Here is an 18,578-nt window from a genome sequence, read left to right as displayed (position 1 = left end):
CAATAATTGTACTTCCAATGTTTCTGCTGTACAACACTCTTGGAAGTATCCTGCAACTTTGAGCCTTGTGTTGGAATTGCAGCATCTGAGATTGGATTGCCTGGACCAACAACTACCTTTATACCTGCAACAGCTCAACAACATCACATATAGATGCTACAGAAGCAGCAACTACATTACAGAGATGCAGCAACAACAACATAAGAATGCTGTAGAGATGCAGCACAGGAATCAACAATGGGATTTCTCCTTTAGTTTGTCTATCTTGTGCAGGTACTCTGAAGAGATGATCCTGATCACAAGGAAGGGTCTCCTCTTGGGAGTAGCTAGCAACAACAAACATCTTAACCCCCTCTACTATGGAAGTAACATGGAGCTACCCAAGGACCTGCAGCAGCCTATGACCAAGCCACAGCAGGGTATGATGTGCAGGGTGATTGGGATCATGTGGACCTACACCAAGGCCTCCAAAGCTTGTAGGATTGCAGCAAATACTATAGGGGCAAGGTCCAAGAAGTCTCATCTCAAATGGATAATTGGAGACGTTAGGCGAGCGACCTTGAAAAAGTCAGCTGTCTTAAGCCTAAAGAGAGAGCAATTTGCTATTTGGAAACTCCAACTTGTGCAAAATGCCTCAAAATCTTGCAGGACAAAAGAAAAGCATGTTTGTGTAAGTCTCAAGGAGTTTCAGCTCAATCGGATAATTGTAGACGTTAGGCGAGCGACCTTGAAAAAGCAAACAGGCTCCAAAACACTCTTAGAGGTCCTTTGTATTTTGCTAGCTTGTGCAAGTTCTTTAGAAGCTGTAGGTTGTGACTAAACCACCTAGGAGAAAATGTTGTGGATAAGATCACCAACTACAGAAACACTGCAGAGCTGCAGCACAAACCTGGAGGATGCTGAAGAAATTAATACAGAACTGCAGCTCCTTGTACAATTCAGAGCTGCAACATCCAACAACAAAGTCACACAACAACTTGAAATACCCTATAGAACTGAAGCAGTACAATGCAGGTAATAAAAAGTTCAACTTGGATGATCTCATGGCCTTTTCTAAGCAACGGGTAGTGAATTTGTTCGTATTAGTAGCACTTTTCTGATGCACTCACAATTTACGTAGTTGTTTTAATCAAAAACGCAGATGGACTGTCTACTAGTAAAAAGCTTTTTTCACATAATAGACCAATCGATAATTTATAATCTTCTCTTTTCACATTCTAATAGCACCAAATTCTTAATTTATCAACTATCTACTGCACAATAATGTTAATCTCATATCTCGCCTCCAAATTATATAATTATACGGTTATTGTTATTCCTACAATTTTTAAGTATTATCATATCTTTTTGTAGCTCACAAAAGATAAGGACAAATACTAGAATTCTCCATACATTCTGCGGCTATTTACAGTAAGTCTTATCGACTTTACACATCTCCAGAAAATAAAACTTCAAATAAAGAGAATCGATTAATCAGCTAACTAGACAGAACTGCACAAAGTATAAAAAATAAATCTCTGTAAACAAATTGTGAATACTTCTTTCTCCAACAAAGGTGTCAATTCTTTAACTAGTCAAAACCACAAATCCATGAAGAGATAAAGATGTAAACAACGAAGAGACTCTCGATTTCAAGATAGATTTTCCAATGTGCAATCCAAATGTAGGACTTACATCAACAGACATAGAAACACCCACACAGAGGATATCAAGAATACAAAATACAAAATACAAATGAGAATATAGAATTTCAGCTTCTAATTTACCTCGCAAGATCGAGAATACAAAATACAAAAACATCTTTAGAACTTTCAGCTTTTAACTTACCTCGAACTAATTTTCAAAACTTCAAATGGGCAAACTGGTTCAATCCTTTAGAACTTCGAACTTCTTACGCTCACAGTGATTTTCAAACTAGGAACTCTCTTCCTTCTCCATCGACTTTAGAGAACCCCATTCCTACAAAATTCAAGTGGGTTATAGAAATTACATGTAAAATCTTAAAATACATAAACCTAGAAATGGATTTGAGCACATACCTGATGAAATACATACTTTATAGAACCCTATTAGTCAAAAATTGAAGAATATTCAGCAAAAAGGAACCTTATTCATATATATTTCACCAACAGATCGACACTACTTGTTCCTATAAATCGAGCAAAGAGGAACCTCTGTTAGCAGTGTTGTCTCTGTTTTTCTTTCCTCTGATCCCTTTTTCCCAAATCTATATAATATCTATTTTTTTGTTTAGGTTTGTGCAAGAGCTGATGAGAATGGCCTTTAGTTTAGCAGCTAAGAGATGATCTTTTAATATCTCAAAGCTTGCCAAATTTTTACAGATTGTTTAGTTTATTTTTCTTTTAAATTTAATTTAGTTGGATTAACATTAGCGGCGACTAGGTCGCTACAAAATCTTATTTGAGGCGACATTTGAAAATTTTCTACTAAATATTTAGCGCCCAAATTTTATTTTAGCGGGACTTTATAATTTGCGAATTAGTGACAACTATTAGCAGCGACACAAAATAAGTCACCACTGAAACTAAACATTTTGGAACGACCATAAATGTCCCTACTGAATATGAATCTTTTGTAGCAACAAGTAGGGTCGCCACTAAATCTCGCCACAATAAGTCTTATTTCTTGTAGTGTAAAATGTGGCATCATAGGAAAAAGGTATGTTAAGGTTATCACTTTCTTTTGGCAAGCTTAGGAAAGATATGACTAGTTATTGTATCCAAGTTAGTCATAACGGTATTTGATTGTGTTAGCTATTGTGGTTGATATAGTCATCCCTCATCGGGATATGTACTCTATTTTAGATACCCTATGTTTAGGTTAGGTATAAAGATCATTGTATAGGTCGCTTATGGACACATTCCTTGCCTTTGGGCTATTTAATTGGTTATTATTACTCTTGCGGATATTATGGTTAGCTTTAGGAATTTGACTTGTGCCTACGAGGCTATATTTAGGTTTTATAAGGATATATAAAAACATGTACATCTCTATGAGTTATACTTATCGCCTTTACGGCTACATTGATGCCTAAAGGGTTGTTAGAAGATAGTCATTGCCTTTAGGGCTAAATACAAATTGCTCAAGGGGATATTGCGATATACAAAATGCCTAAGGGTATATATGCAAAATTCCTAAGGGGATATTGGAACATAACGATTGCCTTTGGGCCTATACACACAATGGTTTGAGAAGTGTCGTCACCATCCAAATCAACCTGCAGTTTCTCTTCAGATACCTCTTCATCAATGACTGTTCTGGTTAGCAGGCAATGTCTCTATGCATTATTCTTATTTATCTGCAAAGCTAGTTCCATCATCTTCTTAGAGTTCTGTGTGGTGATAGGCTCCCAAGGGATCCCCATTCTGGTTGAGAGTGACAAAGAGAGAAAGATCTTATAATGTGTCTCATCATGAGGCTCAAGGGAACATCCATTGGGATAAACTATTAACCATGTAATTGATTTAGAGTATTTTTATTTAATTCCTTGTAAAAACTATTTATGTTATCATAATAAAGTCCTGATTTAAATAATTAAATAGATCATTATGTAAGTTATAAATTTAATGTTCACAATCAAAGATAAAGTAGGACAAACATCTTGATGATTGTAGCACAAGATTAAATATAATTTGATTTTAATTATGAAATGGTAAAATTCTAACTTCTTGTGCTAGTACATTTTGTATGTATTGAACGGACCAATTATAGAAGTTTATTTATGTCCTGAATATTGATAAATAAATTATTTAGTCCATTACTGTACTTATTCTCTTAATCTTGATATAATTATTATAATCTATGTGATTGTTTTATTCTTTTAATCTATTAAAAGGTAAGTCTTTTTAATGAGTCAGTAAAATCCTAGTAGATTGGATAATGACCAATTCCATTAGTGAAATAATAATTATTTGATAGAAGACACCCCTTTATGCTTACTTATAAGTTTTCACGTGAAAACCCTGCAGGTGGATTTTATATCCGTCATGTGAAATAAGTTAAGTATGATAATAAATGATTAAATTAGTCGATTAATTAAATCTTTCAAAAAATTAATTTAATTGATTGGTGTCAGTAATTCTAACATGGGGGTTAAATAAGATGTAACAATAGATTTTGAAAATTAAATTGAGGAGTGCAATTACGGATTTCTAGTGGAATAATTTATAATTTATTACGATTTGGTTAATTCTTTCTTTCATGAATTAATATTGTAATTGGAAGCCTCAGTTAATAAGTCTACGGTTCCTACTATGCCTGACTAATTAACCAGTATTGAAAAGAAAATATATTTCGAAAGAAGTATTTATACTGGCCTTCTAGAAGGAATAAAATCAGATATTTTAATAAGTTAGATTCTGATTTAAAGATGATTTTCTTTTAATAAAAAGGAATCAGAATGTTTTTTTCCTTTTATGTGTTTTAATGTGTTTTTATTACCCTTAATTTTCAATAAAGGCTGATGAATGTTATGTCCCCAAAACGTTTTCTCTCTTCAGTGAAAAAATTGAGAATAAATAGGTGGATTTCCTGAGAATGAAATCAATCTTTTCTGAAAATATTTGCCCACACAAATTACTGGTTGTTAAAGAATTAGTGAGGAATTAGTAGAAGACTGGAGTTCTGAATTCTCTATCCATAAACCAGTTGGGCGAAAGCTTCAAAACATTATTAATATCTGAATTTCATATTTCTTTATTTATATTATGATGTTAATAAAAGTTTTTGATCCGTGATTCTGCTTCCGTTATGTATATGATTACTATACTCTAACAATCGGTATCACGAGTCTTCTTACATTTAACTTATAATGTAATAAGAGCCCATGATATTGATACATATTTACTGAAATATGTAGATATCATGTTGTTTTGATGAGTATTTTTTTTAAATTTACTGTTCATCAAAAGATTCAACAGAATTTGTATACATCTGAATATCTATATTGAACTGTTGTTTTGATATTTTTTATGATTTCGTTCAACCTTCAAGATAGAGATTACTGTTGTTGTCACTACTTTGGTTAAGAATAGTTTCAATTTTCAAATCTTGAATTGCTGATTTCCTGGCTGTAATTGGCTTTAAATTCAAAAGATCTGTCTTTCTTAATTATGAAAGAATTTGAAGTGTTTTTTAATTCTACCCAAAAATAGTAGTTACTCTCATGATTTCACTATAAATCTAGCAATATGGCAATTTTGTTTGAGTTTCTCATCTTCCTAAAACTAAGGTTTGCCGATAACTATATACATAATTTTTAGCGATTAAGGGTAAATCTGGATGTTTTTTGTATTTTCCCAATTATAGTTGGTTTTAATTTCCCAAAACCAGTAGCTTAGTGGTTAGGCCATAATTAATGTACTGCCTGTTTGACCCTCGCTCACAACTTCATTGATGTTTGTCGATTTGGTCGGTATTGGAGTTTTTTAAATTTTGACGTATTCCGATTGACCTGAAATTTGGATGGTTCATCGAAAATGACCCTCTAAACAATACCCACAGATGAAAACTCTTTTGACCACCAAAATGGTTAAAGGGTCTTCGGTGAGGGAGAATGTACTGAAGTTGATGAGTCACTTGAATGAGCTGGAGATACTTGGTGCTAAGATTGATAAGGAATCTCAAGTAGAGATGATCCTTTAGACTTTTCCGGACAATTTTTAACAGTTTCGCTTAAATTATAACATGAAAAGGATGGATTTGTCATTAGCGAAATTATTGAATGAGCTGCAGGTGGCATAGACTATAATCAAGCAGAAAGCTCCTGCGACAGTTTTGGTTGACAAGGCTGGACCCTTCTCTGCAAAACCAGCTAAATTTTAAAAGAAGAAGAAAAAACCCCGCAAGGCTATGCCATCCGGTGGTGTTAGGGATGGTGTGGCGAAGGCGAAAGGCAAGTTCTTTCAGTGTAAGTAGCTTGGACACCATAAAAAGAAATGCCTTGATTTTTTTGCTAAGATGAAAAATAAAGGGAATTCTTTCTTAAATGTCGTTGAAACCTGTATAGCGGCTGTTTCTACCCAATTATGGATTGTAGATTCGGGAGCCACTGATCATGTCTGCACTTCTTTTTAGGGGTTTCAGGTGAAGCGCCAGCTAAGTTAAAATGAATTTTCTATTTTCCAAGTCAATTGAGATCCAACACCAGCCATAGCTATAGGAAATATTTCGATTTCTTTTAGTTCTTCCCGAATTCTTGTTTTAAATAATGTCCTCTATGTACCTTCGATAAGAAGGAATTTAATTTCAGTTTAAAAAATAATGGATGCTGGTTATTCAATTTACTTTGCTAATAATTGTGCTGTTATTAAGTATAATAACCTTTTTATCTATAGTGCTCCTAAGATACATGAATTATTTGTGTGTGAAGTTTTCCATAACACGCTACAAAAAAATGAACTATATAACATTGATCTTTCTCATAAAAGAAAATGAATTTCTGAATTGAGTCAAACTTACTTATGGCATCTATGTCTATGTCATATCAATACAAATAGGATTTCAAGGTTGGTTTCTGATAGACCTCTGAGTTCATTGAAAGTGGAGGCACTACCAACCTACGAATCCTGTTTAGAAGGCAAAATGACAAAGAGACGTTTCCCTTCTAAAGGAAATAGAGCTGTTAACAAGTTAGAATTAATTCATTCTGATTTTTGTGGTCCTATGAACATACAATCAAGAGGGGGGTTTGAGTATTTTGTGACATTCACAGATAATTACTCAAAATATGGTTATATTTATCTTTGCACTGTAAATCTGAATGCTTTGACAAATTCAAAGAATTTAAGACAAAAATGGAAAAGCGACATGGTATACGTATCCAAACATTACAATGTGATCGTGGTGGTGAATACCTTTATGCCAAATCCATTAAATACTTATCAGAATCAAGAATTACATCTCAATATTCTGCCCCGGGAGCACCACAAAAAAATGGCGTGCGAAAGAAGAAATAAAACTCTTTTGAAAATGGTTAGATCCATGTTAGTTATTGCCTTTTAGTTATTGGGGATATGCTTTAAAAATTGCAAATTATATTCTTAATTTAGTTCCTTCCAAATCTGTTCCTTTAACTCCATCCAAATTGTGGAATGAGTGCAAGCCTAGTCTACGACATATTCGAGTTTGGGATTGTCCGGCACATGTGCTCAAAGGAAAGTCAGATAAGTTGAAATCTAGGACAGAAGTGTGCATTTTTATTGGATATCCAAAAGGTACGAAAGGTAGTTGTCACAAACCTATTCTTTAGATCATGATGATACCTACTATAACCCACCAGTAGGTAAGCCAATTCGTCAGTCAACCCAGAACTTCAAGTAATGGGTTTAAGGATAGAAACTAAACAAGAATAGCAAATTATAAAGATAAGCAGAAAGAATAAGCGGAAGTAAACCAAACATGATATAAATAACTAAAGATCCCTCTCAGAACCTGAAAGTCACAAGTACAGAGCTGTTACAAAATAAAAGATGAGTACAAGTCTCAAAAGTGGACCATAAATATATACAACTATTGGCTAGTCTCAAAAGGCAAACGACAGGCCATCCATACTGAAGGAGACAAAAATGATCCAAAAACGCCAAGTGCTCACCCTAGTCTTCGAAGCTAACTGCAACAGGCTCAATCTATCTATGCCAGTAGCTGGTGCTCGATCCTGCATCACGAAAGTAGATGCAAAGTGTAGTATGAGTATCAAGACAACAGGTACCCAGTAGGCATCATAGGCTGACTGAGAAAAAAAAGGTGAAAACAATATGAAAAAGAAGAATAAGCCTAAATAGGAATCAACATAAGCATCTAAAGTGAAAAGAGTACTATCTACGAGGGCTACAACTAACTATACCCAACTGGGCCCCCATAAGCCCAGCAGGGACACTCGTGCGCAAGTTAAATAAAAATTCGGATGAACCCCCATAAGTCCACCGAGTACACAGAATAGCTATAACTACCAAGGCTAGGAACCAACTACCGAAGAACTGTATTATTTCCAAACTCAGAATATCCAAGAGTCAATGAACTAGGGGTTCCTTAGGGGTCGAGGCCGGGACTGGGACCCCGATGCTCACTCGAATGTCTAACGTGGCCAAGGCCGGGACTAGGTACCCGAATGCTTGCCATAATACATCGGTGCAGTCGAGGTCAGGACTGGATTCCCAAATGCTCGTCATACTAGCAAGCCGATAGAGGCCGGGGCTGCATACCCGGATGCTCCCCGATAATTCAGAACGGAGGCTGGGACTAGGTACCTGGATACTCATAGATAATTTATCTCATGGTGCCGAATATTCTTCTTCCCAACTAGGCTATACTAGTACCGAGGATCTCCTCCCAATGTGTCAACTAATATGCCGCCAAAACTTGAGCCGGAGCCGAACCCAAATGGTTACAAAATCTAGTATTGCCAACGCATCTCAAAGTCATGGTTATACCAAGTTATGGATGAGGGTGTTATTAAGAGCAAGGGTATCGCCTAGCTAAGTCCAACTACTAGGCACTAACCCGCTACACCATTCTATAAGGATCTAAGTTTGCTGGAGCGACGCTGGGGCAACTAAAGCAGGTTTACAACCTATACTAAGGCCAACATACTCCATAATATCAGCAACATTCTCATTCAACTCTTCTTATAATACTAACAAATAACGGTAAGGCACGCATGCTTTCAAATACCCAAAAAATTAGATAACAAGTCTAAAGCATGATTTCTAACATCTAAGATATACCATTAAACTACCCAATCCAAATTCCAACTATTTCAACATGCCTTCACACATTCCATCTCAATCTAAAGAAAGGAAAGTCGTAGCCTACCTGTAGACTAAACACACGAGCTCCAACTCACTGTGCCGGAGCTTTTTCCTTTTGAACGGCCTTGGAACGCTGCCACGCTGTCAAAACCAGAATCAACATCGTTACGTTCGTTTAGACACTTAGTTCATAATTTTTAGAGACAGACCAATTTCGGGGTCTAAAACGGGAAATGTGGGGCCTTTATTCGAAATTCTAGATTTGACCCCAAAAATAGGTTCTAAATGTCATCCCATGCTCACAAATCAACAATATAACACAATACGGGGTAGAAAACTATGCGGGACGAGCATGCAACCATAATTCGCCGAATTTAAATAAGAGGGCAAAATTGACAGCTTTTTGATCAGCAAATTCTAGAAAAATGAGACACTCTCAATCCAAACAAATTATACCATGACGTTCCTTACGAAAACCCCCACAATCTAGCCTCAAAAATCAATAAAAACAAAGTACAATTGACCAAGTTACAACCTCCACAATTTCAATAAAATTCAACTTTGAAAATAACTATGGCAGTAGCAAAAATCGATTTCTTACCTCACTCAAAGCCTCCTCTTGTGTTTCTGATCTCACCACGAGATTTTTCATGAAAATCTCTTGAATTTAGACCCTTGAATCACCAAAATCGGGTTTATATAGGCCAAACAATAAATTCTCAAAATTCTTTAAAATTTAATTCTGAAAATAGGAAGGGAAGCTGCTATAACGCGAATATTACCTCAAACAAAGAGTACCCAGCAGTCCCAAGCACTCCAATGCGTAGTCACAAACTTTCCGAACACACTGGGCTTCGAATCATCCAAAATGGAGCTGTAGAACTCAAGTTGAGTGGTTTTAAAGTTGAGTGAAAAACCCAAAAAGGGGCTTGCCTTTGCTTCAGATTTTTGCTACAATATTTGATTTTGGAAAAGTCCAAAATCTCCGACGGGGTGCTCGGGATTGGTTCAAAATCAGGTAAAAATAAATTAGATATGCTACCCCACTAAATTCGACGTTTCGGATTCAATGGACTATTCAAAATTATCATACGATGTCATTTTAATAAAAAGTGGATCCCACACCCAAGTGTCATTTTAAGCCACATTCCACAATAGGCCTCGAGATTAGATCGGAAGCCTCGTAAAGCGAATGAAGGGTTGTTCTAGACCAAAATTGACATTACAGAACTAAACGCACTGTCAGAATTTTTATCCGAGTGCGTTTTTCAAGAATGTTGACCAAAGTCAATCATATGCTAACTTTCAAAGTCAAAAGTGCCAAATGACCCCAAACTCGTATTGATTGCCTCGATAGTCATGCCAACAATGCTACTAGCCTAATTTGGCCATTCCAAAGCTGATGAAACCATCAGAATTTGAATTCGAGGTCTCCTTGACCCAAAACTCGAAAAGTCGCAACTAAACTAACTTTGGCCTTCAAAATACCAAAATGGGCTCGAGACCTCTAAATATTCAGCCAACACTTCTTCTAGACCAAAAATCATCCCAATCAACACTTCTTCTAGACCAAAAATCATCCCTCGAATCCAAAAGAGTCATCGGAATTTCATTCCGAGCATCGAAACTCCAAAAGTTGACCAAAGTCAAATCTTGGCCTAAAATTCCTCAAATTCTTAACTCAAGACCTCAAATCTTGGTTACAACTCCAAAACTAGTTCTGTAAACTCTTCTAGGCCAATTTTGACATTCCAGAGTTTCTGAAATCGATGGAATTCTGTTCCGAGATCCGTAGCTCCGATTAACCCCAAATACTACTTTTGAACACTTAAAGCTTATGCAAACTCAAAATTTCCAAAGACTTAACTTTTCATAGGATTTTCTAAAAATAAACACTCGATACCAATCAAAAATGACTCAGGGCAACTAAAAGGAGGGTAAAATGATCATTTTACAAAAATTCCAAAAATGACTTTCAGGATGTAATTTATTTTATTGTCCTAAGGAACAAAATGTGATTGTCTCAACAAATGCCAAGTTTCTAGAGCAGGATTATTTAATAAACCACGTTCCTAGAAGTAAACTAGTGTTACAGGAACTAAGCAAAAGTATAACTAGAAATGAAGAAGAACCAAAATAAGTTCCTCAAACAGTTATTGACATACCATTGCATCCACGTAGTAGGAGAAATATCAATAGGCATGAGGTTGCCCATTCATGAGGTTGCACAAGAGCAAACGCAAGACATCTCACTACCACAGAATCACGAATCGAAAACTTACATTAACATCATAATATAAATCAAGAAATATGAAATTCAGATGTTACGAACCTCTTGAAGCTTTCATCCAGCTGGTTTATAGACAGAGAATTCAGAACTCCGGTCTTCTACTAATTCTTTAACAACCAGTAATTTGTGTGGGCAAATATTTTGAGAAAAGATTGATTTCTTTCTCTCAAGAAGTCCACCTATTTATTCTCAATTTTTTTCACTGAAGAGAGAAAACGTTTTGGAGACATAACGTTCATCAGCATTTAATGGGAGTAATAAAAACCCATTAAACCCCATAAAAGGCAAAATCGTTTTAATTCCTTTTTATTAAAAAAATAATCTTTAAATCAGATTCAACTTATTAAAATATCTAATTTTATTCCTTCTAGAAGACTCCAAATTTCCAAACCCAATCTTTGCATAGAATATTTTCAAAACCGACTCTCGATATAAACCAGATAAGACTCGGGAAACTACGGAGAGGGGTAAAATCGTCATTTCACTAAAAATTCCAAAAATGACCTTCAGGATCATTACAATTGACAACTGAATGAGGCTATTTAGGCTTTATTGGTTTGTCTTAAAAGTCTTGATTACTCAAACGTAGATTGTGCACAAAAAAATTGAAAAAAATCCTAAAAAAATAAAAAAAATAAATGCAAATGAAGGTCATAGAAAGGTCCATATCAGTTATCAACTTGTCCGGATTTCTCATAGATATATATATATTGAGAGAGAGATGGAAGTATATATGTATTTGATTTTTTTCTTTTCACTAAATAGTAAACATTTTAATAAATATGGAAAATAAAAGTAAAGAAATTAAAAATACAAAAGAAAATCCACCAGTTAAACTCCAAATCTCCAATCATGTACATGTTTTCATAATTGTTTTTCCTTTTATTGATCTTTCTTTTCCATTCCCTAATCTCTCTTCAGTTTATCTTTAGTTTTTCTCTCTACTCCAACCTTATACTTTCTCTATAATCTTTTTCTTTCTCTTTTCTATAATTTGTTTTCCCTACTTACCTCATTAGACTTACTTTTTGGCAATTACTATATGCAAAAATCATAAAGAGGAATATAAATTTTAATTTCTTATCTCATTCAATTTTTAAAGTTATTTGTATACACCTTAAATAAAAGAGGGAAAATATTAAAATTGTTACATACTAGTTGGGTAAAATAAGAGAAAAATGTCCAAAAAAAATGTAATGAAAAATAATGGATCATTCTAGTACGCAGATGGTATTCGTCATGCAACGAAAAGTAATCATTAATTAGTAAAATCCAACTAATTGTTAAAACTTCTTCACCATATTTTTTACTCTGCAAAATAAATATTAAAAAATATTTATATCAAATGATTATCATTGCAGCTCCTATGATCTATATACAATATATACAAAAATAAAACAATAAAAATGACTTGAAAGTAAAAGTTGTACATGAACTACAAAGTAATATTGAATCAATTTTTTTAGCTTACAAAACTTTTCGCCAACTCGTGTAACATTTGATATCTATTCTAATTTCAATTTTCAACACATAATATGGAAAGAATTTAGAAAGTATCACAATTTAGTTGGAATGTAACCAGAGATCGCATCTATATATAGAGTTATATTGGAAATTGGGTGGTCAAGTAGAGTATTGGAAAGGACAAAACATAAGCAATAAATTAGATACAATTTAATACTCATAATGGTATAATTATTTCTAATAACGTTTTGGAAAAATAATACAAAGAGGTTTCATTGAAATTGTGAATTGTGAAGAAAAATAAAAGTGGCAATATAACTTTGTTTATTTTTTAAGTCTTTAAAATTGTTTATTTTATTCAATTAAATTGAATTCTCTTCCTCTCCCTTATTAATTAAATAAGGTTTAAAGATTATAATAAAAATAGGAAACTCAAGAAATTTGAGATATTATGGTGTAGTTTTTAGTGTTATTAAAAGTTTTTAATGAAAAAATTGAAATTGAAAAATTATATTTAGATATTTTCAGGAAGAAAAATATCAAAAAGGTTGATCATAGAGAACTAACACATCACCTTATTTATGTTTAGCTTTTTATTATATATAGATATAGATTGAATAATAAAAAAATACTTAAAATATTATAATATATTATGATTTTATAATTAGAAGAAGGTCAAAAAAAGAGAAAAAAGAAAAATAAATTTATTAAGAGTAGAAATTAGAGAGGTGTGAGTTATGGATAGTTGCTCCTAATTGTAAATTGGCATGTAAAGAGTCTTTGTTGTAAATGTTCCTCCATTAATAAAATAGATATTTGTAATAAATTAAGTAATTCATTTTTACAATAAAATAATTAATTTAAATAAGAAAAAAATCCCAAAAAAGGAAAAAAATAAATGCAAATAGAAGCCATAGAGAGGTGACACATCACCTTGTCTATTTTTCTCCTTTATATTAAATATAGATGCTAGTATCTTATTTATTCTTTTCACTTCTTTTCCTTTTTTGTTAATCAATTGCTAGAAGTGGCTTTGTTAAAAAGTTGAATTTAAAATTCAATTTCAAAAGTTAAAGAAATTTAATTTCTCGTCAAAAATTTATATAAATGTTTCAATTACATATAAAGGGTTGAGTTTTCTTAATATTAAAAGATAAAATGAGTTCAAAAATTATTTTACATCAAAACTTCAAACCATAAGTATGACATTTTTAGTATTATTTTGAAGTCTTTAATATGCAATAATTGTTCAAAGATCTTATTTATTCTTTTTACTTATGTTTTCTTTTTAGTTAATCAAATTCTATAATTCATGAAAAAGTAGATTCATCATTTTTAAACGAGAGAGAAGTATTAAAAACACACCTAAACTCCACGCGAATTGTTAGTTTCATCTTCGAACTATTGACAGCCTTAAAAATACCTCTTTACTTGACTAACTGAACTTAAATACGCTTCCGATCTTGCAACATGAGTCAAATAAATCCCTAAATTTTCGTCAAGTTTATAGGTGTTTTCAACACTTCTCTCAGCTTTATATTAATAATTCCATGCCCCTACAAGAGTTTGAGACAACTTCTTATGTCGTGTGACAGATTGAAGATGTATCTAAGTTTAGTTAGTGAAGTAGAGGGGTATTTTAAAGTTGTCAATAGTTTGTGGATGAACCTAATAATTTGTGTCTAGCTCTGAAGTGTCTTCAATACTTACCCTAGATTTCAACCAAATAAAAATTATAATGAGAAGCCATCGTCATAATGACGTGAGCATGAAATCATCACAAATAAAAAATTAAGTAGGCCCTACTCGAATAAGATGTATATTAATTCGTCGTCATTCAATGCATATGAATCCTGAAGAAGAAATTGCCTATAAGTACCACAATGAACACAATCAAAAGAAAACATAACAAAAATTACTTCAATTGAACCAAACTTGAAATCCTCAAATATTCATCATGTCTATGTCCTCTGTTTTTAGTAGACCAAGATTGGTTGTTAAGAAAGTTTTGGTTAGAGCTCAAAATGAAGGGGATGGTGCTGTTGTTAGAAGAAGCATTGTAAGGTAATAACTTATGGATACTTGTTTCCTTTTTCTTGATTCTTTTTGTTGTAGTGATAATAGAGAAATTTTCAAGGCCAGTACAAACATAGTATGAAAATAGGGGTGTCAAATATGTGGGATTAGGTTAAAATTAGAGATATTAAAATAGGTTGAAATAAGAATTGGGTTAGGTTATGACCCGTCCAATTTACTTTGAGCTCAAATGGGTTAGGCTCTATAAATTGAATTGGGTCATGATCCGCCTAATTTGACCCACTTAATCTCAATAATTTTAACATATTATTATTTAATTTTATAACTACAATTTGTATTTGAACTCAAGAAAATAAAAATATATATGTTACAAATAAATAGATAAATTCTAGAAGATATAAAATAGATTGAAATTAAAAATTAAATTGGGCTCAATTGAAGATTCTTTTAAAAATAGGTTAAGACTTGAATGAGTTGTCCTTTACGCAATTCAAATTATTTTGAGCCCTACCCATAAAATTTTGGGTGAATTAGGCGGATTATGTATATTTGAGCAATAATAATAATTTCATCATTTTACTCTTCTCCAATTAAATATCATATTTTTGTCAGCAACACGAATTATTTATTTATTTGAGTTTTAAGTACTACTAATTAAAAACTTATATATATAATTCTTGGATTCTTGCAGTTTTACCACCTGCTGGATTTTTTGACCATCCACACAGAGGATTTGAGACTGTCACTTACATGTTGAAGGTAAAAAATCATTTTATTGCTTAATTCAAAACAATATGATTAGAACTATCATGATCAAACAATAGAAGTTCTTGATTTCAATGATTAAGGAGATAGAACATGCTAATCTGTTTTTTATTTTTTTTTTACTTTTTTAGGGAGCATTTACTCATCAAGATTTTGCTGGTCACAAGGGTACAATCAGAACAGGTGATGTTCAGGTAATTAATGAGTATGCTCACAGCACCATTAAACCCCAATAAGTATTTTAGTCAATATATACTGCTAGTGTAGAGATTTTTTATGATTAACATGTAATAGTAGATTAGCTATTACATTTGCTAGGTTAACCAACTAATGTTTATCATAAAAAATTGTGATGGAATAGTAAGTAATTCTCTGTTTTTAATTAGAGATCTCGGTTTTGAACTTTTAAAATGGGGTGTTTTTAAGTGGGACTTCACGATGTGATCGAACACCGAATGAAAAATAGTATTAATTAATGTTTATTAAATTTAAGCGTGTTTATGATTTTAATTTCCATTTGATTCAATACAGTGGATGACAGCAGGAAGAGGCATAGTTCATTTAGAAATACCTGGAGGACCATGTACTCATAAGTGCTTGCAACTTTGGACAAATCTATCTTCCAAGGACAAAATGTAAGTTATTACTTGTAATATTGTTTCAATCTTGACTATGGCATAAACAACTTTAGTGTTTGAACTATCTTTGTCATTTTGAAAAATAACTATAACATGTACTTTGATCAAGGTTCACAAGACTGTTGCAGAATTTTGGTTATATTGTGGGGTCAGTGGTCCGAAAAAAGCATACATTCTGAGACCGGAAGGAGATGAATGAGATACGTCTAAGAAGGAACGAGAGGTGAATTAGATGTTACATAACTCGCTAGATTTTGCATGTAATACATTGAACGATATCATGACTACGAGTTGTCTATTAAGTTACATGTCATGGGGAACACAATCCTAGCTAAATTCTCATATTGTTTACAACTTAATTGTTAGTTACTTTGCTAAACCATCATTAAATGTTACTAAATTAAAAAACAACCCCCCCATTTTACTTTATGTACTTTGTTTTCAGGAAGTAGCTACTACAACTGACTAGTGATATCTAATAGATTTGTTTCAACCTATTCACTATGGGTTCGACCCCGACTCTTAGTTGGGTAAAATATACTGCTAACGATCTTCTATATTTCTTTTGAAAGGTATAATTGAGTGTTATCATTAAGGATGATACCTGGGAAACCAAGAGGGATATGCAAGACACGTACCCTCAATTGTTCGAGGATTCAAGTACTATACTATTCCTGACTTAGCTCAGTTTTTCTTTTTTGATCACTCGAAGACGAGTGATAGATAAATTGATATATATTGTAATGATCCTTTTCAGTTGTTAAGGGTAGACCAATGGTAAAATAATTGGATTAGAAAACTATCACGATCTGGACTAGGGCCTATCCGTGACATAGCAATTAGGATTCCCGAGGAAACCCCAACCAAGCCTCTTAACATACATTGCATTGATAAGGTCAAGTAAAACAACAACAGGAATTAATGTGATGGGTAACTCTCAAAATAAAATAAAAACTAAAGATAAAGGTGAAGCTTAGGCCCGATTAAACAAACTTACACATTTTCTTTGTCTAAATATGCCTCTACTATACTAACATATGTGGGGGCATAGAACAAGCCACTAGCTCACCAAACAAGAAAGAGAAATGTTCTCAAAATAACAACATAGTCTAGAGGTAGCAAGAAAATATAAGCTCAATAGGTAGTCTCCGAAGCATGAGGACTTACCAAATCAAGTGAACAAGTCTTATATCTAGCCACGAGAGTGTGTAGGTTGATCGCCGAGCCTTACATTATAAGACAATGTAGGCAAATAAAGAAGTATGTGTTAGTACTTTGAATGTTCTAAGTTTGTGAGCATGCAAGGTAATATTCCATAATACAATAAAGTGATACGATGGACCATTCTAAGATCATGAAATCATTTGGAATACTAGTTGAAACCATGAGACTTGGCCAATCCAATATAGGAACCATCATGAATCATAAAAGAACTTAAACACTATAGTAGAAATCATGAGTTATTATAGGAAAACGTATACTTTGAAAATACCATGAATCATAACGAAGTATACCATAAATCCTTTGAGAGAAATTTCTAACCTTGTGATAGCACATACTTTACTTTGTGAGAGATACCGCCAACCGACATAAACCATGTGAGCTATAACATGGAGTCTAATGTTTACCCATACATCAAAGGAAAGGGGGAGGCTAATTGCCAAGGTAGACTCCTATATGCCTATGTGGATCTACTAAGATACATGAAGGATCAAGCCTCTACTATAGGTGACCCTTAAAGGAATTGAGCCTCTATTACAAGTGATCCTTTATCCTACTGTGGCACATAGTTATGGGAAAATGGGATCTTACTACAAGTCTCTTGCCTCAAATATGGGAGAGAGTGCCTATCACAAGGTCCACTCAGTTCTAGGAAAGCTCTCAATGGAATAGAGAAATCATAAGTCATAAAGTCAACATCATGTGGGAGGGGATAATGAGATCTTACTACAGGTCTCTTGCCTCAACTATGGGAGAGAGTGCCTATCCCAAGGTCCACTCAGTTCTAGGGAAGTTCTCAATGAAATAGAGAAATCATAAGTCATAATGTCAACATCATGTGGGAGGGGCCATATCTACTACCCGTCTACCATTCATAGAAACATAATCATAGAATAGCTCCTCATTCTTATTTCATGTAATGTGAGTACAGACCTTTCATCATTAAACATTCATACTTGGGTGAGAAGAACCCACCATCATTCATTCTTGACTTGAATTTCATCATGAAGCTTATTTCAAACCTTTCATGTAATTTGCTTGAAATCATTATCAAATCATACTCATACTATATAGCTTATCATTGGAAATCATAGCATAATACATAAGACTATATGGAATCATCTTAAAATTATGTAATTAAATAGAAATCATGCTTAATCATACAGAAAAATATCAATTAAATCATAACCGAGAGGACTTATTACGGAATTTATGAACCCTAAATAATTTTATAGAGAAATTACTTGAACATCATTGAAATTCACAATCATAGTTCATGGAAATCATCATTGAAAATAGCTTTATGCATGGGCACTTGTAAGACAACTTAAAATTATGCAATTAAGATAGAATCATGCTTACAATAATCATTAAAGACAAGTAAAAACGTAATTC

General features: G+C 33.3%; 1 long non-coding RNA gene across 1 annotated transcript; it reads left to right on the top strand.

The window, feature by feature from the left end:
- Positions 1–14,506: 14,506 nt before the first annotated feature.
- Positions 14,507–15,518, top strand: LOC129881555 (uncharacterized). Its single transcript, XR_008765611.1, has 3 exons — positions 14,507–14,586; positions 15,251–15,318; positions 15,456–15,518. It is a non-coding gene; the product is annotated as an uncharacterized LOC129881555 (long non-coding RNA).
- The last annotated feature ends 3,060 nt before the right edge of the window (positions 15,519–18,578 follow it).

The sequence above is a fragment of the Solanum dulcamara genome, chromosome 3, assembly GCF_947179165.1.
Source record: "Solanum dulcamara chromosome 3, daSolDulc1.2, whole genome shotgun sequence".
NCBI classification, from domain to species: domain Eukaryota; kingdom Viridiplantae; phylum Streptophyta; class Magnoliopsida; order Solanales; family Solanaceae; genus Solanum; species Solanum dulcamara.
This window is presented reverse-complemented; position numbering and strand designations above follow the sequence as displayed.